Source organism: Melanerpes formicivorus, unplaced genomic scaffold (genome assembly GCF_026170545.1).
Source record: "Melanerpes formicivorus ecotype bairdi unplaced genomic scaffold, bMelFor1.0.p_v2 SCAF_76, whole genome shotgun sequence".
In the NCBI taxonomy this organism is placed as follows: domain Eukaryota; kingdom Metazoa; phylum Chordata; class Aves; order Piciformes; family Picidae; genus Melanerpes; species Melanerpes formicivorus.
Window position 1 is genome coordinate 1773085 of NW_027142428.1, and position 13984 is coordinate 1787068.

The 13984-nt window shown below is 44.8% G+C and overlaps 1 long non-coding RNA gene across 3 annotated transcripts in view; it reads left to right on the forward strand.

Moving 5' to 3' along the window:
* Positions 1-13984, forward strand: part of LOC137454072 (uncharacterized) — a 97507-nt gene that overhangs the window by 34999 nt on the left and 48524 nt on the right. Inside the window, exon 2 of one of the 3 annotated variants that reach the window (XR_010990533.1) lies at positions 11794-11911. This is a non-coding gene — a long non-coding RNA (uncharacterized lncRNA). Of the gene's footprint in view, positions 1-11793; positions 11912-12430; positions 12933-13984 lie in introns of those variants that run through there. The other 2 variants (XR_010990532.1, XR_010990534.1) reach the window with 2 other exon arrangements.

The window sequence follows — 13984 nt, forward strand, 5'->3', positions numbered from 1 at the left end:
ACAGAGAGGAGAAGTGGACCCTTGCCATGCACTTGGTGAACAGTGCAGTTGCTTGTGATGTGTGTGGGAGCAATCCTTCCCCTATCCTAGAGAGGATTAGCTCATGTCCTAAAGAGCAGGATTTTGATCACTTTTATCTTTATTCTCTGAGCTACAGAGATCATTAAGGGCTATAAAATGACCCAGCTGCAGTATTTGACTTGGTGACCTTCAGTAACAGTGGATTTGCCAGCTGGTGGTACAGTGAGGGTGGGGAAAACTTTTTGTTTGGGAATGTGGGAAAGCCATAGACTGGAAAAGGGGCCTTGAGAGATGGTTTGCTTCATTTACCAATGTTTATCTGAACAGCTGAAGCATGCGATGCTTTCTGAGTAGGGCAGGGGAAGGAAGAGGAGACCTTGCCCAACAGACATGGAGCAAAGCCTTTATCCTGCAGCATAAGGGCTGTACTTTAGTGTGATGCTTCAGCACCCATAGGACAATTTTGTATTTATAAGTGCTCAAGTTCTCTTGAGCATTGGTGCTGGCTTGGGAGATTTGGGTAGTGAAAGTCTCTGTACCACCCCATTGAAACATTGCCAGGCATCTTTATGTTGTCCTGGATACAGCCTCAGTGGCTCAGGCTGAGAGTGAGAAGTCCTTGGCCTCCATGTTAAGCCTACTCATCTAAAGGCCCATTAAGATGAGCTGAGCTGAGTATTTTTGTGCCACAGGCCCTGGATAGTGGCCATGGAGTTGATTTGGTTGATCATGTGCCAGTAAACAGAGAAGAGCTCTTGTTGTCTCAGCTCTGAGTAGATTCATGAGCTGAGAGAAAAACCTGCCCAAGTCATTTAGCCTCGTCGTACCTTCAGCTGCATGAAGTCTGTTGTTAGAGCTAAGAGGTGCACTTTGCAGCCAGTCCAGGGAGGCACAGCACACTCCAACTGGAAACCCATTTCATCTCATGCTGACCTATTTTGAAAGAAGTAAATTCCTCTTCTCTGACTTAATTTAGATACTGGCTGTCAGGTTATAAGAGCAGTGTTTGTCAGTGCTGCTATGGCCATTTGTATCAGCAATCACCAGCCTAGTAACAGTTTGTAATCTGACTAACAGCTCATGACATTATTCTTATTATTTATTTCTGGCAGAACAAATGCAGCAGCAACTTTCTTTCATGGCAGCAGCTCCAAATGTCTGTGACATCTGATCAGCCAAGGCTCTTTTTAAAAAATTCAACCATACTCCCCCACATCTTGCTAACTTTACAGTCCCCCATGGAATCTGTGTGCAGTGAACTGAGCTGTTGAGACTAAATGCAATTTGCAATCGGGCTTCTGTTAACATGGAAATGTACTGGCTGCTCTCCTCCAGTATGGGTTCCCATTCTGTCTAGCATATGGTAGCATTGAATCCAGTCTGGAATGCCTTTCGTTACCACACTGTCAGTCCTTGCAAAGTGGAGAACCCTCACAAACAAGTGTGAGAGAAATATATTTGGGGAACTGGCTCTTTTCCAGCAGAGCTTGTCAGTGTAGGTATCAAAAGGAGACTGCACCTCAAAAACTAGCCCTGACAGCTATCTAAGCAAGCACAGAAAACTAGCTTGAACACTGATGCAAAAGCCATGTACTTCCCAAGGCAGGTATTGCACAGGGAGGAGGGGACACAGACTCAGACAAGAACAAGTTCATTATTAACAAGTCTAAAAGCTAGAAGCAGTCTATTCTACCAGTATGGGAGGGATTTTTTTCATTCAGGAAGCTAGCCTTGTGTATGAAGCCAGCAGGTATGTAAAGACTTGAGATTAGATATGTAGGCAAACCTGGAAATACATGCGTCCTTCCACAGAGAAAACAAACAGTTGAGCCTTTCAGCCATTAAGTATTTCATTCCAGCTTTAGCTTATTGTACAGCACACAAAAGTAGCCCTGGAATTTCGTCAGTGTTAGCATATCTCCCATTGTCATGTAAGGCAGTTTAATTTTAATTTTGCTATTTGAGTGTAATGAATAATTCAGAGTGTTTTCTCACTGTCAGCTCTGATGAATGTCCTCGACTCTTCTTCCCTGAGGCACTCAGAGTTCTAGTCTTAGTGAAAAAGATACAAGCTGGGTCTGAAGAGGATTGGGTTTGAGGCAAGAAATCTATTGCCGTGGCCCGGCAGGGACATAGGCATCCGAGTCACGAGCTCGCAGTGCTGGCTTATTCATAGCTTTCTTTGGTCAATCCCACCCTGAGGACCACAAACATCTGTTTTGCTCATGTTATTTGTTACTTGCAAAACCAACAATTTGTTTTTGGTGCCCCGAGCCTTTGACATGAAGAATCCAGAATTAAGGTTGTGGGCAAAGGTCAGAAGTAAAAGTTATGGAGTGTATTTGATCTTAAAAACTGAGTTTTCTTACATTGTCTGACAACTTCTTATGAGTGGAAGTTATTTCACCATTGGCCTGTATCTGGTTGGCAAGAAAAGATGGAGACAGAAGTAGTGTCAGTAGCACAGCAGAGTTATTACAACAACCTCAAGTCTTAAGCTGTAGGAGCGAAACAGGGCAGCAGATCAAAGGCTACTTTTCCACCCTGGAAGATTCAACCCTCTATGGGTGAAGCTATGAGTGCCTGTGTTTAAATAAGAATAATGTGCCTGTAGGATATAGCTGCTTCTTGCTTTATTACATTTCTCTTTACTTCTTGGTAGAACTAAGACATAGGAAACACTATTACCTAACTTGGACTCTGTCGTTTGTTCTTGTATCTGCAATATAATTTTGAATGTTTTAGTGTCCTGGACCATAACACTGTGGCAATCTTAGAATGGAGCAGCAATAGGCAGATTTGTGAGGAAAAACAAACTGTTAGCTAATGAAGTGGTGTTTTGGTTTTGTTTGGTGTTTTAGGCTTGTGGGGTTTTTTTGGTGGTGGTTGTTTTTTTCCTCAGAGACTGGCTGTAGATAGGAGAAAGACCTGGACTAGAGAACAGATGAGGTAGGCTTTGGACCATCCCCAGTTCCAGATGGCCAGAATATTTCATGTGTGCTCACATGGAGAAAGCTCTGTATGTTACATGGAGACAGAAAATAGGTGTGTTCATCCCAGCCTCAACTCAACCACATCTTTCTGTCAATTTTACTTCCATTAAAAGGGACCTATGAGAGTGTTGTTTATTGAGCTTCCAGCTACTGCGCTATTTGCCTACCGGGGCTAATGAAAATGAGGGTAATCTCCATCATGAGAACTGAGTAGACCAAGAGACATCTCATCTCCCCTAGGAAGTGACTAATCCAAACTTAATCCAGGAAGATAAAAATGCAGGTCAATGAAGTATTTAAGCACAATTTTAAGTTCTGAATTCTGGTGGAATTCAAGAATAAACGTGTTTATGTGCACACGTGAGTAAGAGTAGAAAAGGGAATATGACTTTTGAAGTCACTTGAACAGAGTCTTAGACCTCTCTGAGAATGTGGATGTCAGATTTCACACCCCCCCCCCCCACCCCCCCACCCCTGACTGTGAATGGTTAGTTTCTCCTTAGTAGCTGGAGAACAAGCAGCTCGTACTTGTCATGTTTATCCCAAATATGACAACAGACAGTTCCGAGCTGTGTAACTCTCTCTCTTCTCCTCCTCCACAAGGCATACTTGGTTGCCTCAGTGATATCCAACTGGGCTCCATCCCAATTATTTGTTTTTCTGGTAATCATCCATATTTCCACGTATGAGGGGTGGGGGGAAGCATTGGAATAACTGTGGTTTTGCAAAGTAAATAACTGAGCAGAAACTTTCTGCATCTGAAAAGGGAGGAATAGGATTTATTTCTTTTTCTGAGAAGGCATCATCTTTGTTTTTAACCTCTATCATCAGGTGCCATCGCCAGAGACCTTAAGCTGTCCTGCACTTCTCTGCTCCTGTGCTTTGGTGCCCTGTGACAAGGACAGACAAGGCCTGTGAGGTTCTGCGTAAGGTTTTGTTGGCATTGATACTACTGTGCACTGGAAAAATACCTACAGTTCTCAGCCCTCAAATGCTTGTGGATTCAGTCTGGCAAGTTCATTTCAGATGACTTAGATCCCTGCCCTAAATGCTGTTGCTGCCTGAAAAAGCAAGAGGTCTGGCTTGTAGAATATGGTGTCTGATGGAGACCTCATCTGCCTCTCTACTGCTGGTCACCTTGGTGATCTTAGCACTTCTGATGATGAAAAGTGCTTGGGCATTTTGTGCCTTTGATATGAATGACCCCTGCTTTGTGGGAGCCGTATTTATGGTCATCTCTCCAGAAGGAAGCTGTCCAACAGGGATACTTGACTCAAGTAAGAGTGTCCTACTGAAGCCACCTTCATGATGGGTTATGTTTGTGTCTTCTGCTTAGACCTTGGTGATCATTGTTGCCTGTTTCTCACTACCACAGCTAACTATGGTTTAGTAGTCATGAGGTCTTGGGTGACAGCTTGGACTTGATGATCTCTCAGGTCTTTTCCAACCTTATTGATTCTATGAATTCTATGAATTGCTGCAGCTTTGGCTCTCTTATTTCTAATTCTCATCTTTGGGAGAGCTGTGTATAAAACTATAGTATAAGCAATAGAAATAGATAAAAAGTCTTGTAGTTTCTGCAGACTTCAGTGAGCTGTCAAAAGGCTAGTATAGAGGAAGCAGTATTAAGGGACAAGACTAACAAGTGCTGCACCTCTGGCATTTGCAGGGTGCTGGTGAAATAAAAAGGGGAACATTGAAGGCATATTTTTAGAGACCTGTAGATCATAGGTAATGGCATTGCCATGGGGTCAGTTACAGAAAAGGTCTGTTAGTTTACTTGTAATGATCTAAACCCCAGTGTAGCAGTCATGACCTGAAGGCCATTTGGCATCAATGGACAGTGCTATCAACATCATATGTTAGATATTTGTGGTTCTAATCTGACGTTGTGCAAAATAATTTGCAGCGGTTCCTTAGAAATGTGCTTGAGGAGAAGGGGGTGTGATGATTAATTTTTTAATGGGATTTGCCTCTGTTATTTCTGGGTAGAGACATCAAAGTTTTGGTGTATTTAGCAGCAGGAGAAGCCACTGATTCTCTGATGTGACTTCAAAAGAATTATAAGGTTCTAAAATGTCTTTGACCTTACTCTCTTGGTCAGCCTAGTTTTTTGCTGTTGGCTAAACTTAGGAAAAACCAAACCAATTCATCAGAGGTGTTCACTTGTTCATAGCACATGAAACACTCTAATCACTGGCAATTTTTGAATGGCCAAGAACTTCTCACTTCTGTGTAGCATATTCTGTTTACAGAATAATGAAGGGAAGGATGTCTCCATAGTAACCTGTAAAGCAAGCAAGTTACATCTTCCACTGTCATAGTCCTTTCAGTAAACAGACTGTACATCTGTTTTAAAAGAACACTAAACACAACAAGGCAAAACAACAAAACACCACAAACAACAAAACAAATCACACTTGTTATAATGTAACTTCCATTACTACTTCAGACCACCTGGGTTTGAGACCTGTCCTTCTGCTTTCCTTTACTTGTTATATTTGAAATACTTTAAGGAAGTCAATAACTTTGGACAGATGTGAGTTGCCATTACATCAAGTTGTTTGTAGCTGAAGGCTTCTGCAGGTGAAGAGACGGGGAACTGTGAATAGTCTTCAAACACAGGACAAGTACTATGAACAGAAAATATTTGTATTGCCTGTGGACAGGACTAAAAGTCTTGGACTTACCTTGAAACAGAAAATGTGGCCAAGCCTAGACAGAAGTATTTTCTGAGGGTAAGAGGAGTTAATCTTTAATTGATTTCTGAACAAGGTTATACAATTTTCCTTGCTGGAGATGAGAAAACCAAAACCCACAAAATGTCAACAGCACCACAAAACCCAACACCAAAACAAACACACAAAAGCAACAGGAAAAAAAGCAAACAAATACACACATACTGCCTTTACACCCCCCAAAAGCTCCAAGCCAAATTCACAAAATAAAACCAAGCTGGGAACTGGTTAAATGGATATGATTGTGCCTGAAGACACTGAGGATGATGTTGGTGACTTTGAGTACCTGTTCAGTACTCTATGATGCATGATGCTTCCTAGGGGTTTCTCTTAGGAAGCAGGTCTGCTTATTTTTCTTTCTTCTTTTTCTTTTTTTTTTCCCCTCTGATAAGAGGGTATAAAAGCTGCTTTCTGTCTGATACCACCTCTGGCAGACACCTGTGTGTAGAAGGGTAGATATTACATGAAAGAGGTGAGGCCCTGTGTATGAAAATAAAAAGTGATGGTAGAAGAAGCTGTTTTTCCTGAAAGATAAACTTCACTTGGGGCTTTAGGAGCAAATCAAGCCAGTAGTGCACTGCTTGGAGGATGGGTGTGTGAAATGGGTGTATGAATGGGGACAAAGGCTGGAGTGACCAGGTTGCAGAAATTGGATGAAAAGTAGGATCTGGCTGGCAACACATCCCAGTTAATTCCTTGTACTAGTGTCATTGTTTTAGTACGCTATTAGCGAACCCTCAGATTTCCATTGCAGCTCTGGAGAGATGACTTGTAGGAACTCTAAAATCCAGCTGGTTTTCAGGCTTTAGAAGTCTGAGGAAGTTAGTCCCAGGGATCCAGAGGGAAAAGACTTTTGGGACTCCCTCTTTCAACTGGTCTGATTGCCCATTGGTATTTCCTAAGCTGGCAGATGGCAATTAAAAAAACATTGGAAAATAAATCCATTTGCTTTTTCTTTAACTCCAGAAAAAGCTTTATTCTGCTGAAGGCTGACAGATGATGCAGGGGACAAACACTTGCAAATCATGATGTTATCTGAGCATGATTTCTGTTTGTTGAGAGCATGCTGGGACCTGGGCAGCATGCTCCTCTCCTTCCACATGTTTTTGCTTTGTGGTAACGTCTGCGTGAATTTCTGCTGGTCCCTGTATCTCTTATTGCCAATATTAGTATTGTATTGATCAATAATGATCAGAATGTCCTAGCTGCACTCTGTTTTCTCTCTACAGGGTGTTTTTAAATCATCTTAGTTTGTGGCAAAGTGTTTCGAGGGTATGACGTGTGAAACTGGATGGAGGCTACACAGCCAGCGGGGCAGAGGTGGGGAGAAGATGCACCCCAGGGAGAATGGATGCTCCCAAGGAGCATCTTCTGTTATCCTTGGCCTATTCCTGGGAGTCAAGGAGGGTTTCCCCCTCAGGTAGCAGGATGTCTCTAGGACATGCTCCCGTGCCTGGCTGGGCACTGTAGGTGGCCATCTGCTGCCACCTCCTGTCCGAGCAGGTGATGGCATGCGGGGGAAGGACCGTGGGGATCTGGCGCTGCCTGGTGCCCGCACAAAGCCAAGGGAGCCAAGATGAGCAGATGGGAAACTACCTCCAGCCTTCAGATAGGAAATTGTCATCTCCTTGAGGCTTTGCCAGTGATGCCTACCCACGGAAGAGCAGCAAGGACTGTCAGTCGACTTGGGTGATACTGCTGGGTGCTGGCCTCCCTCATTGCATTTTTCCTGTCTCCACCATGCAATAGCCTCCATTCCTTCCACAGTTCATTCTTTCCGGGCATTTTGGCCTCTCAAACTTTCCAGCCAAAAATGACCAACACCATCTTGGAGGCATCCTGCCAGAAACAATTTGAGGAGGAGGCAAGCTGGCCATTTGACTCCATCCCCTGTGGCAAGGCTGCAGCAGGGAGTGGGGCTTAGTACTCCTCTCCCTCCTTCCCCTCACCGCAGCTCAGCCACTCCTAGCTCTGCTGGCCTTCTCAGTTGGCTCTGGACTGCTCAACCAGGGCCTGAAAGCCTGAGGAGGGTGTGCCACACTTGATGCGCCAGAGCTGTTTGCTCGCAGACAGGCTCTGGCTGGGTCGGCTGTCCTGCTGCTGGCCAGCCCACAGTGACTTGCTAGTAATGGTGACTAGTAGTTGCTTTTTAATTTGGATCCCTGGGTCTCCTTTCTGTTTTTTTTTTTAGGGGAGAGCAGGGGCTACTTTTTGTCCCTGCCTGCTCTTACTTTTTTTTGGCTTGTTCTCTAATAGCTATTGCAGCTTCCCTGCTGCCTGTGGTGACTACAAATTTGGGCCGAATTAATCCCAGACAGAGGCTCAGTAAGAAGCAAACTTTCCTTCCAAAATGTTCAATCTGAGAATACATAAAAGCAAGACAGGCTTGCCACCTACATTCCCTGTGCCTGTCTCATCCTGGGCAAAGTTGTGTTGGTGTCTTTTTCCTCTCCTTTCAAGCAGGACTGAGAGGCCCTTGGTGCAATGCTGAGCACCATGCAGACATTGATGGGCAAGTCTGTCTGCCAGACCTCAGCAAGCAGACAAACAGAAAGCAGCAGTGTGGCTGGCACTGACAGGTTTTGCTTGCTGCCCTGGAAGCAGCCCTTGGTTGCAGCAGAGGTGTTGCTTCTCCTTCCTTCCCCAGCTGGCCCAGGCTGCTGGCCGCACTCAGACCCTCAGCCTGTCCTCGTGCAACCCTGTGCTGGCCATGTCTTACCCTGTTCAGTTATGCTTCTCCACATCTCCTAGAAGCATCAAGATTTCAGCTTTGGTTTCTCCCTGTTTCCTTTCCCAAGGACTCTGATTTCACGGCATCCTGCCCTTTTTGTGCTGAGGTTTGTTTTTGTGCTGCCTGGCTGAGGTCAGCAACTGTTCCCACAGTCCCTGTCCAAGGGGACTTTCTGTTACCAGATAACACTGCAGGCCATAGACCCTCTCTGATAAGAGCTGGGTGTTAGATCCCAAAGCAGCCATTACTCCTAAATCAAATATAAGGAAATCAACTGCCTTTGTCTGCCTCATCTCTGGGTCTGTGTATGCAGGTACTCACTAAAAAGTGGTACAGCTACCCTGTGGTGAGTAGCTCTGAGCTGTTTTGCTGTGGCTTTCTTTCTTTTTTAATCTCTTGTTTGTTTGTTTTCCCCCTTTTGGACATCCCTATGCTGCCATATTTCAAAAGAGGCTGAAAAGCTAGAGCAAAAAGCACAGAAAGCCCCTGCATCCCCAGACATGGTGCTGTGCCATGCAACAAGCTTTTCCTTTGGAATTCATAGATAATTGCTAGTCCCGTCAAGGGTCAGACATTTTAGTAGTGCAAAAATCACTATGGTTTTATTTCAAGCTTGAGAAACCACTTTGTCAGACTGGGCAAATTTTACCGAGCCAGTATGTGGGCTGTGGGCACAGCTGGAGTTAAACAGAAAGAGCCCAGTTCCACAAACACTAGATTTTCTCTTACTTAGTTGGAAACAGGGAAACAAAGTAAACAACAGAAGGAAGGGCTGGGGGAATGGGGAGAAGGGAAGGGGAGAAAACTTCCTCCTTTCTGGCAAAACTGTTCTCACCCACCTCCTTCCACAGAGATTTCTTCTGCCTTATGGAGTTTCAAATGTTTGTTTGCTCTGCCTACTTGTTTATTTACTACTCTGACTCTGTGCTGCCTTTGCTGGCATGCTTAGTCTTTAAGGGAGTATGATGGAGTCCTACTAGCGTGCACTTAGCAGTGAAGTTGGTTTCTGATCCAGGTGTTGCCAGGAATTCTTGTGCTTAGAAGCTGTAGCAGAAGCATGGAGATGGTAGGAGTCTTAAGGAAGAATTTCTTCCTCCTCTTTTAGGAAATAACGACTTTGTTATAAGATTTACCATCACTGGTGTATTTGAGTAATGGAAGGGAGGAAAGTCCTTTTATTTCTGATTTTATTTTTTTCTTAATTTTTTTTTTTTCAGTTAGAGGAACAAAGGACTTTGCAGAGAGGAGGATGGAGATGAAGGGAAGGCAGATGCTGAGTAAAATGCCATGCAGAGCACTTGTGCGAGAACCAAAATCAGACAAGAATTTTATGGGTCCCTTGTCCCTGATTGTAATGGGTTGGGGCAGACCCCCTCCCCACCACGCGCAGAAATAATGACTCAAACAAACGGATTGCAAAAGTGATGGAAGGTTTAAATAGAACAGTGAGTGCATGCAGAGAACTAGAAATACAGTGACGAGAGAAAAGAACCCAAAACAGACCCAGAGAAATCCCATCCCTACCTGAGGGTACACCCGAGACCCCCAGGGCTCCTTCTTCCCCCTCCCATTGCTAGGCTAGTCTCAGCTGGCCAGATCTGAGACTGCCCATCCCCCCGTGGCCTTGGGCCTAGCAAGGCCCAAGGCCAGGAGATCTCTCCCCCATGTTACCGACTGACGGAGGAGGAAGAAAAGAGAAAGTGCCAGACCCCGCCGCGAAACTTATAGTGGTGCAAGGGATCATGGTAGGAAATAACCTAATTTCCTGTGTCCACCCACTGGGCTGGACTTCTGGACACAGGAAACACCCCTGTAGCAGAGGGCAGCCAGCCCAAACTACGACACTGATCTATGAATACCCACTGCCCTTGTATGTCCCCTACACCTGCTTTTCCTCTTCTCACCTGCCCCAAGTGAAGGCAGGCTGTGTGCTCTCTGAGGGTTGATTCCACCACAGCAAGTGGCCTTGGAGGGCTTCGGGAGTCAAAGGATGGGCCTGATCTTTGCCATCAGCTCTGGGCAAGCCAGACTGGAAACTTGCATTCTTAAACAAGCTGACTACTGTTCTTCTCATGTTCATTAACCTTATTAAGTTTCACAGTCCTTTTTAGCACCTTCCTGTAAGGCTGCAGTCATTTCTCAAGGACCGTGAGGTGAATGCATCTTTCCCTTCATCCTCTTAAATTCACTGTTGGGAAAGATCACCTTTGTTGCTGAAGTCCTGTAGACTAAATAGCGTTCTCTGGATGAGATTCAGGCTGGTACATTAACTCAACACTAGCAGGTCTGCTCTGGGCTGCAAGAGACCTCAAGTAGCCCAAGGGATCTGGACTTGAATGTTGCATAGTCCTGTTTCATAGTGTGGATCGTGTTTAACTACTTTGGGGAGTTTCAGCAGTGCTTTCATGCATCTTTATTGTTTTATCCTGGTGTTCCTTCAGAATGACCTGCTGCCTGTTGTTTTCTCTGTGTGTCACTTTATTTCTTTTAAAGCTAGAAAGGATGCTGTTGTCCATTCTGCCCAGCATCCTGAAGAGTACTGCCTGTGAGGTTCACTGCTTGCTCTCTGAATTAGGTCAACAATGTGACTTGGACCCAGGACTTTCCAGGCAGTAATCTGAGTGCTATTCAGGTTTACTGAGCAATATTATCCTGCAATTATTCTGCAAAAATATTTCCATATATTTCTATGTTATTATTTAGGGATCCTAAAATCCAGGTCTTTCTGAACTCTTTCAAGATGACAATGACTGCTTGCAATGTGCTGGAAAGTGTCCTTTATATTTAATATTAACTAATGGGGGTGAAATAGCTTTTGGCTCTTGATATTCCTAAGTGTTCCCCTTTTGGGGGCTGGATTCCTTCCCAGCAAGTGGCAGCAGCCACCAGCAAAGGTGAGTTTGACATTGCTGCAAACTATCCCTGCAGCAATCTGTGCAACTGTGCCAGCAATGACTCCCTTTGTTCAGATTATTTATTGAAGGTGAACTCCTTGAGCACACAGAGCACAGCATGTTTTCTTGAGTACAAGCAAGGACCCCAGAGAAGTGCCAGAAGAAAAGATCCCAGGGTAAATCTATGCCAGGCACTCATAGGTTTTAAGCTCCTACTTCTAGCTCCTCTTGGCTACTTGGTTCCAGGCAAGGGGCAACTTCCCTTTTCCTGAAAGAGCCTGTTTAGCCCCAGTAGCTGAGGGAAGGATAATTGTTGGTTATGGTTTAGAAAGGAAGGAGGGAGAACTAGGATACCTGACTCTGTGCCTCACTTTGTGTCGATAAAGTGTGGGTGACAATATTTTTCCCTTTTTCAGAAGGACATTTGCAAGCTAATGGACATAAAGTGCTCAAACTCCCCACCTCAGCAGTTGGGACGTGTTGGCAATCCTCCCAATAGCTTTTAGATGTGCCTCACCTGAGCAACAATGTATGGTAAGTGGTATAACGACATCGCCTCTAATGTGCTGGCTGCTATCTGGGTGCTGTGGTCTGTGTACCTGCAGGGAGTCCTGCTATTTTACTATGTGTAACTGTGTTACCTCTCTTTACTTTGTTCTAGGTTGTACAGAAGCCACCTGTGAATTTGTGGTTTTAGCCATGTGAGAGGGTTCTGATGTTCCAGCATCACTCAGCTCAAATGAAGTTTGGCTAAGGGGCCGTAGTCCCTGCAGGATCCTGAAGGCCAGCGTGCCTCAGCAAACAGCAGACTGGGACAGTGCTTGCTTCTTCCAGCCTCTCGCATGAATTACAAATGCTGACATTTTTTATGGCATTGCAATTATGCTCTCTGCTGGCTCTGTTTTTCAGAACTAACCCTCTGTCATGACAGCAAGGCATTTTCCTGGATATTTATGCTGTGAGACTAGGAGCAAAATGCAGCCCTGAAGGCTTTCAGCAGTGTGAACTTGGCCTTCTTGCTAGTATGTGAGAAGCCTGCCACACTGTCGCTTCTTTGATATCTTCCCTGGATATGTGCTGTTGCAAGACTTCTCTTATCTCTGCTGCTTAATGACACAGCCTGCAAGAGCATTGTGGAAGTGAATTTAGTGGAAAAGGGTCTCTGTTTTAAAACCAAAGCGACCTTTGGCAAAGGAATTACTTAGATCTTTGAGGTTGCCAAAGGCTACGCAACTGCACCATATATGAGAAATCCAATTGTTCAAATGATGGTATCATCAAGACAAAAACATTAGTGTCAATCTCAAGTTAACTGGAAAATATTCAAAGGACTTTGTTTTGCCTAGTTTTGAGGTTAGAAGTTCCCAAGGGTTCTATGGAAAGAATACAACACTGGCAGGTCATTTGAAATGATCAGTAGTGAGCTGCAAAGCAAAGTTGTTACAGTTGATGGGACCTCCTTGTGAATGGATGGAGCAGCAGGAAGGTAAAGATGAGAAGGTTATACAACTGCTCTTGCTTCAAAAGAAGTCTGTGGTGTGGCATTAGTTGACAGGTATGAAGGCACTTCTTTGAACACAGATTCATTCTCATGTCCATGCTAACATCCAACAGTCATGCAGCCCCAAGCACTCTCCATGCTTGCACAGCCTGAGAAGCACCAGATACACACAACAGATATGTCGTGACTCCAGTCATTTCTTAGACATACCAATGGCAGCATCAGTGGTAAACCTTGCATTGCTCTGCAACAAAAGCTCAGGTTCTTGAATTGACTGCGTGCACTCACTAAGGCCACCCCTTTATCTTTTTTTGTTTTTCTCTTTTCAGCTTAATCATAAAGCATTTCAGGGTAGGGAGTGTCTTAGCTTACATTTATACAGTATCCTGCAGAACGGGAACCCGCCCCATGGGACTGGGTCTACTTGGCAGTCCTGCTTGTAACCTGTGTGTATGGGAGGGAAGGTGACTTGCTTGTTGAGCCTGTAGAGCCAGTTCAGCCTAGGGAGTCACACAGGGAGCCTTTGGGATGCTGTGCATTTAGTGGGGAGTGATATAGCAACTAAGTTGTCTTTCCTTTTCTCTGTGCTGTGCTTCATGCCAGGGTAATTCCAGCTGAGCCCCTTTCTATACCATCTGCAGTAGGGCAGCATATGGAGATAGAGACTGGCCATCCTACTGACTAAGAGGAGGCTTGAGAGCAGCTCTTTAGCCAGTGAAATTATGACTTGGAGAAGCTGGTTAGTAGAGAAGGCAGATTGACTTTCCTGACCTACTTGGGGAGAAAAGGAAACTTTCCAGGACCCCAAGCCTCTGCCCCATTGTATTGTCTCAGAAGCATTTCAAGCCTTCAAACAGCATGAAGATTGGTAATGGTGTTCAGGGGTGCATGGCATCTAACTTCACACCCAGATTCAAGGGAGGTGGTAGAAGGATGGGAGCAGAACACCTAATAGCCAGGAAGCAAGGTCAAAGTACCTGGAAAGTGAGCACACTGCCAGTCAGGGTGACCTCCTGCAGACCTTTTGGAAGAGGGAATCTGGCTGTTCTGAGGACAGCCCCATAGGCTGCTTATGAAGAGCAGAAGTGTTTCTCAGCCCTTTTGGC